General features: G+C 31.7%; 1 protein-coding gene and 1 long non-coding RNA gene across 2 annotated transcripts in view; one reads left to right on the top strand and one right to left on the bottom strand.

Annotated features, from left to right (window-relative positions):
- Positions 1-8,265, bottom strand: part of LOC106686531 (octopamine receptor beta-2R) — a 62,202-nt gene that overhangs the window by 32,182 nt on the left and 21,755 nt on the right. The gene's annotated exons all lie outside the window — the stretch shown is intronic.
- Positions 2,500-5,334, top strand: LOC106686532 (uncharacterized). Its single transcript, XR_010843782.1, has 2 exons — positions 2,500-2,636; positions 4,464-5,334. It is a non-coding gene; the product is annotated as an uncharacterized lncRNA (long non-coding RNA).

The raw sequence follows: 8,265 nt of genomic DNA, 5'->3' as shown, positions 1-8,265 counted from the left end.
AAAAATTTTGAGAGAAAGTGTATATAGTAATAAGTAAATGCTAACAAGGGGGAGTGTACAGCTCAGAGGTAAGGCATTGTGCAACTAATTTCTAGGACCCGGGTTCTAATCCGACTGTGGAAGATAATTATTTTCTGTTCACTATAGCTGTGGGTCAGCCTTGTGAGTTCGGAATCCCATCATGGAAGGGGTAAACCTAATTGGGAGATAATCTGGTTATTGAACGTGATTCTTACCAAATCAACTCCTTGCGCAACCGTGGGTCTAGTATCTGTATTTCAATAAAAATTACTGTACAACGGACTCTTGTGGTTTTTAGCGGTACAGAATCATTAATTTTTTTTTTAAATGCTAACATACAAAGTTATTTTGTATAACTAAAGACGTGTTTGTACTTCCATTAAATTTATTAATAATTAAAAAGGTACGCAATATAAAAATAAGCCTTTAATATATTTTAAACTTTACGTGGATATGGCTATATCTGCATATCTTTTTAATATTGAAATCCACTTTGCGTTTAAAATTCACACTTAAAGAATGATGGAGACTTAGAGCCGACAGTGGAAAATAAAGTGATGACTCTACAACAGAGCTCACTCTCAATAAGTGTTCCTATCCAATCCTTTAAGTGCCTTCTTCATAAGTCCTCAGCTCAAGTCCCGCAGAGAAGTTGCGAAGAAACAAAAATACTTCGGCTGAGAAGTGAATTGTTATCTTATGCAAAGTTGGATTCGAAGTCCTCTTAGACTACCGTAGCTTCGATTTAGAACCTGCATTCTGTCGGTTTATTAGAGTAATCTAATTTAAGGAATTCAAATAACATTTTTTTTTTTATTGATATTTACAACTGTATAAAAAATACAAGTAAATTTGATCATAATGACATAATGATATGATACAGCATGTAGAGAAACTACCCAGTAGTAGAACTCTAAAAACAGTTTACAATATAAAGTCACGAGGCCATCTTCTTTTCAGGCGCCTCGGAGGATTGCCAGGAATGGAGGAAGCAAGGTTAGAAACTAGTGGGTTTGGGTGGTTAGGGAGTTTATTATGGAAGGAATAATATCGGATTCGGGCTAGATCGGTTACATAAGGAACATTTAGGTCTTAATGGATGGTTTTATTAGTAACATAATAAGGAGCATTGAGGATTTTACGAAGGATTTTGGATTGTAAAGATTGGATAAGAGAGGAATTCGAAGGTTTAGTTGAGCCCCAAAGCTCAACTCCGTATGTCCTGATGGGCCTTATTATTGTCATGTAGATCAGTCTTTTGTAATGAATTGGAAGTTTAGGTCGTTTGTCTAGTAAGTGCTGTAATAGTCGGAATCTGCGTGCAGTTTCCTGTCTTTTCTGTCTTGTGTGAGGATTCCAGATTAGTCGTTTGTCTAGATATTGTCCAAGATAACGAATCTTTTCTACAGGGGTAAGAGCCACATTATTAAAGTATACTGTACGGCAGTCGGCAGGTTTACGACGAAGAGTAAATGTGATATGATGGGATTTATATTTATCCTCCAATTCCGACACCATTCTTCGAGAATTGTGATATGGGACTGGAGAGTTTGGGACGCAATCAAAGGGTTATTACTAACTGTGAGCACACATGTGTCATCAGCATACGTGGTAAGGATAGTGTGAGGAGTTGTTGGGATGTCGGCTGTAAAGACGGTGTAGAGGATGGGACCGAGAAAACTACCTTGAGGAACACCAGTGAATTGTAAATAGAGGGTTGAATAGGAACCATTGTGGTTTACTTGGAATAATCTATTAGTAAGAAAGGAATGGATAATGAGAAAATATGTAGGAGGTAGGAATTCAAATAATATTAAAACTATGATAAAATATTTATCGTATACAGAAATGAATTATAATTTTCTTAGCTTGTATTTATTGCGTGTAATTGCCTCAATTTTAAATTATTTTCACCAGGATATTTATTACTATTCACATTTATGTGAATATATTTATTCGTATAAATATTCGTTACTATAGTAACCCAGCAGCAAGTGCATTTATTTCTATGTAAACCATATCGCGGGACATTGAAGTAACACATTTTAAGGAAGATGTAGATTTAAGTTCTAATGTCTTATAACACTTATAAACGTTTCATAACAACTTATTAAAAGAAGTAGATATACACATATAACTACATAACTCGTATATTGATTTTCAGACAAATGAAAATTAAGAAATCAAGTACGTATTTAAATGAATTTATAGTCAAGTTAATATAAAATAAAAAATATTAAGGTTATGCAGTGTGAATTATCGAAACCTGGTACTACAGAATTTGTTATCGAACATGATTGTTTTTATTTATATGATTGCAAGTATATAATCAGGTCCACAAATACATCAAATACTTGGATGGAAAATTCGTATGCATTAGAAATAGCAAAAGATTAGTACAGTTATCTAGAAAAATATTTACCTTTAGTCATAAACATTATTATTTGTGTATTGTTAATCATGTGTTGACATAAAACTATTAACAAATTTTAATAGTTAGTTGACATTCTTTCAGTTTCAATTTTTGATACCGTCCTAGTATGATACGTTACTACAATCCTTAGTATCAGTGATTTTATGTTACCATGGCGATTAGGAACGTTTTTTATATTAATGTAAGTAGCATATTCATTATTGTTTGCATCAAATATAATATACTATTTATGACAATTCAATTTCCAATGCAGTTGCCTTCATATTATATATGTTGGGTAGCATTACCTAATCAGTACTGATATCTGATCATTCAACAAACCAGAATCATCTCTCAGTTCTGGAGATATTTTTATACTCACTGCTCAGATCAGTGATATATTTCAATAAGCGATGATTTTATCTAGCTTTTGTAGCATATTTGTTGATAACTTGAACACCTGTGGTGAAGAGGGGAGTAGACAATCAGTTTTTCAGCTAGTTATCAGTTCATTGAGCTGTTGATTTTTTTTTTTTAATTCACAGACCAGTTACTGTCAAGAGTGGTTCATTCTTCATTGGCTTGAGATGAATAAAATAATTAAAAAAACACACATCTAGATTTATTGTACATTTGTACTCATATCACCTTTTTAAATTATTTTTCTTAGCAGATCGACTCGATTTCTGAGTACATTACTTCATTTAAAAAAAATAATAATAAAATAAACAAAAACGTCTCATGATCTTTGGCTTCTTTAAATTGTTAATTTTCCATTATCTATTGATGGGGGCCAAATTAATAACGATGAAGTTGGAAATATTTGCAGAATAGAGATTAAAGCAGCATCTATTTGCTAGTTTCATGCAATTGAATAAAGGAAAAACGGCACACAGAAAAAGAATTAAGTTCCACTGAGAATTGGAAAAAAAAATGCACTGAGCTTCCCACTTACCCTTCTTTCTGTCAATTAAACGTTTTATACTCCCCCTCCTGGTTAATCTTTATTAAAACTTGCTGACATTATTTTGTCATTGTTAATTTTTTTTTCTTAGATCCTGTGGATTACTAAAAATAAACTCTGTAATCGTGAAAATTCTAATTAAGCTTAACACAAAATCTGATCTCTACAATTTTCCATTAGTACTATTGAAAAAAAATAAATAAAATCATTTATTTTTTAGTTAACGTATTCCTGAGATAATATATATAGTTTGAGGATACTTTCTTCCCAAGGGTCTACATATAAACTAACCCAGAATTAGTAGAGCTTTATTAATAACTCCAGTCTATGTTAAAATCTATGAAATACGTCAAATATATGAATAAAAATATCACTGTTGCAGAAAAGGAGCTATAATTCTCTTATAAATTGAAAACAAAAATTTTGATTTTCACTCTAGGAATTGAAATGTAATTTTAAGGTTCATGATTATACAACAAAGCTGGAGAGTATTAAAATCAAAATTAATTTCACAACCCTTTGATATAGTTTAGTTTGAAATAAAAGTTATCAAACACATAGTGCAATTATAAATTTAATTTTTTAAATTAATCCTGTTAACAGCGAAGTTTCATAACTGCTTATTTAACAAACTTGAGACCATTTGGGTATATATGTTTAATTTAATTTTATTCATTAATTCATAAAACGTAAGTTTAAAACGGAATTTATACAATATTTTTCCACTAAAGAAGATGGCCTTATATTGTAAACTGTTTTTAGAGTTCTACTACTGGGTAGTTTCTCTACATGATCTATCATATCAGTATGTCATTATGATCAAATTTACTTGTTGTATTTTTTATACAGTTGTAAATATCAATAAATAAATTTAAAAAAAAAAATATTTTTCCACTATAATTCACATAATATTCGCTACACATGACATATATTCATGTTTACAAACTGTTCTTATATTATTAACATGTACAATTTCGTAATCAGAGGTCATTATTATTTTTATTATTTAGTATTTAAAAATACAATTATAATAAAGTTATTAATCATATTATTTCTTGAATACAGATTTTTCACAAATTTAAATGGATGTTTATCATATAAAAAATCAAAAACCTTTAGTGATCTTGATATACTACTGCCAGAAATCCTAAAAAATGGTATAAAAAGAAAAAACTATCTTTCTGGTAATGAGAAACATATTAATGATAAAGAAATTCAATTCAATATGACCAACCGGAATCGAGCGGACGAAAATTTGTTTAGGGAGGGCTTAATTAAAATTCTGAAGAGTATACTTGACGCTCCAAAAGGTGAAGAAGACTTAAAGCCTTGGGATTTTTCAGAAAAAGAATCTAATGTAAGGCCGATGATAAGATTCCCTGAGAGGTCCTCAAAGACCTCGAAGACTGACTTAGACAACGTCATCGAAGATATCCTTCTTCGGATAGAAAAATCTATGCATAAGCAAACAACCCTAGGCGAGAAAAAAAACAATAGAGGACGTACAAGAAACAAGAATAAATCAACGACAACTGAGTCATACGAACGGCGGAGGCTTAAGGACTTTTTAACGATCCTTGATCAACTGCGTGATATGGGGATAAGTTTTAAGCAAATGGATCAGATTTCAAAGGAGCCAGTGAAGTACAAGAAGATCGGGGAAAGCCTGGACGAACGACAGAAGGTTTCTATGTTGGAGAAGCTGATAGACGAATGTAATGGAGTTGGGAATGAAGTCAAGATAGCCGACTACCACGACACTGACCACGAACTTGAGGAGGTAGTTAAGATACTTGGTAAGAAGAGTGGAACAGACTTGAAGGGGGATTTGGTCAAGCTTCTTTATTCCCTAAACTCTTTCGTTTATTAAATATTTAAAGTAGAGGTGGGCCAAACATTAATGATAATAATTATATAAATTCTATTTATTGTCATATTTATTTTTATTATATAAGTTTGTGTATATGATATGTATTTTATAATATTACAAGTTATTCAGATGTCAGTAAATGAAATCTACGATTTACGGTATAAGAGAATGTCAGTAAAGAGAATCATAATTAATAAATCACCGTGGGTAATAGGAGCAGGATGAATTTTCATTATTAGATTTAAAATTAGCATATCAAAAGAATATATGCAACATAAATTAAGCTTAAATATGTCTTCGTGGTCTGACTTTGGGTTTGATAAACAAGATAACTGACCCAAGTATAATATAATAATGAAAATGGTTTACTCCAGGGGTAAGTGGTGTATATTTAGTCTTGCAATGTCTATTTATTTGGAATGAGTAATTTATTAATTGAATCAGGTTCGAATTGATTGAATCTCCAATTAATCCTGAATCCGCAACCGGTCTAAAATTAAAGTTTTGTATTTTATGGTTTTATATATTGAAAATTTTAATATCCTTTAGGTTAATAAGGTCCCTCGCAATGGTCTCAGACCCTGGAAACAGTAGAATATGATAAGAACAATTGCCACCTGTCAACGTAATATTAAAAAGGAAGTCCTTTATTTTGCAGGAGCTTTTAGGTATAGGATAGTTCGTGGGTCAGAAAGCCTAATTGAATAAGATAAGATCTTCCCTCAAGGAAGGGGTCTACTGTTAAGTTTCCATGAAAGGTCCAGCAATCATGAGCGATTACCCAGACAGGTGTAGGAGGAGGACAGATTTCGAAATTCTGGTTGAACATTTGAAGAGGACCCGACTGCTAGTTGGACCTTGCTCTTGGTCCAACTTTAACACCTACAAGGGACTTAGCTATGATTTCACGTCCCTACTCATATAGGGAGCTGTGAAAGAGGTGAGACCTGCTCCACATGACATTACCACTTGCAGCTTTCCGCCAACCCAGTTACCTACCAGATAAGTGATTCTGTACGGAGTGTACAGTGAATAAAATAAATTTAGTGAATTTTTTTTTTAGTCCCAATGGCTATAAATATCTATTCAATATGAGTTCATGAAACATGGAAAATAGGGTTAGGAGTATTAGATAATTAGGAAGGGAAAGAGAATAATCGGATATGATGTAGAGCTATATATAAATCTTAAAGGATGTAAATCTTAAGAGATGAATACAGAATTAAATTAAGAGAAATGATTGACACTGAAATGCACAGCCCTTCTTCTTACAGTAAGTAAGAAAGTAAGTTTCTCTCATAGCCCCCCTTTGTTCTTCCACCCATCAGTGGCTTATTTATGTATGATCATTAAATGTTCAATTAGTAAATTAAATGAAAGTAAGTTAGTAAATAAGTCACTGAAGGGTGAAAGAACAAAACGGGTGCTAGAAGAAGAAGGGCTGTGCATTTCAGTGTCAATCATTTCTCTTAATTTAATGCTGTATTCATCTCTGAAGATTTACATCCTTTAAGATTTATATATAGCTCTACATCATATCCGATTATTCTCTTTCCCTTCCTAATTATCTAATACTCCTAACCCTATTTTCCATGTTTCATGAACACTGAAATGATTGACACTGAACTGCACAGCCCACTGTGCAGTTCAGTGTCAATCATTTCTCTTAATTTAATTCTGTATTCATCTCTGAAGATTTACACATAAAAGTTTACTCTGAGAATGAAGTTTTTAAACATTTTTAAATTTTATTCCCCCGAATATACAGTAGTGGGTACAAAAGGAAATGCGAGAAAAATCAAGGCGGCAATGTGTTTCAATTATTTATAATATGTCAGTTCCTGGAATCTACAACATTTGGAAAACAACAAGTAGCACTTATTATTTTTTTAAAATCTATTTTTCGCCGTAAGTGGGTGAAATTATCTTATTATTATATATATTTTCATAAGTCAACTTATGGTTAGTATTTTTTTATTTACATCTTAACATCAATTTAAACTATCTTTTTAATTTTTTAAAACGAAGTACCCTCCCTGTAGGTACCTTATTTACCAATAAGGTATTTATTATAAGATACAACTTACAACGAAGTAGTTAATATTGATCATAATTAATATTCATTCTATTATATTTAAATATAAATCATTTTATTAAATAAATTTGAAAACAAATTTAATAAAATCAAAATAAACAATATGCATTAATAAATCGGTTTCGGCCCATATATATTGCATCATCACAGTGCGATCTAAAATATACCTGGTGACTTTTGGAATATAACGAATGTAGAGCAGCTGACTGAATACAATACAGCATTTAAACAGTTTAAAAAAGAAGAAATCTCGAAATTTTCTGGCGTATAAACGTATAATGCCAATCCATAATTAAAAAAATAACCGTAACACTGTACTTTTCAGGAATTTTTTTTCACCACATAATCGCAATAAATTAGATATGGTGCGAACATTTGCATTCAAAGCCTAAAAAACGTGACAGTAGTTGGTCTACATTGACAATTACTGTAGAACTCTAACACAATACGTGACAGTGCGACAGTACTGCTGCAGTGGAGGAGAAACAAGTTTTATTTTTTGGAACCCAATCAGAAGCCTGAATTTATAACCACGACACATAGGGCAAATTTTGAAGATAAATTACACTAATTAATTATGCTAATAATTTTGCACACGAGATAGGGGAATTGCTTGGATGCTATGGAGTTCAACAACAAGTTCAAGGTTAGTTCACTATAAATCCCAAAATTCGCGAGATCGGAGATGGAATTCCAAAAAATGAAATTAGATGGGACAGATTGGATCGAAAGTCTGAGCGAAAACTTCACTAGAAGCCACTATCGTAGCAACAATGCAGGCATTAAAATAAGAAAGTATAGTATAGCCAATTTATACCTTATGGGAGACGGTATATTATTCTTTGATATTCTTTTGTAGATGTACCAAATAGTATTAATGACAATTTTTTTAATGTTTCAGT

Source organism: Halyomorpha halys, unplaced genomic scaffold, assembly GCF_000696795.3.
Source record: "Halyomorpha halys isolate HHAL.00 unplaced genomic scaffold, Hhal_1.1 Scaffold834.1, whole genome shotgun sequence".
Taxonomy (NCBI): Eukaryota; Metazoa; Arthropoda; class Insecta; order Hemiptera; family Pentatomidae; genus Halyomorpha; species Halyomorpha halys.
The sequence above is the reverse complement of the archived record's forward strand: the minus strand, read 5'-3'. Positions and strand labels throughout refer to the sequence as shown.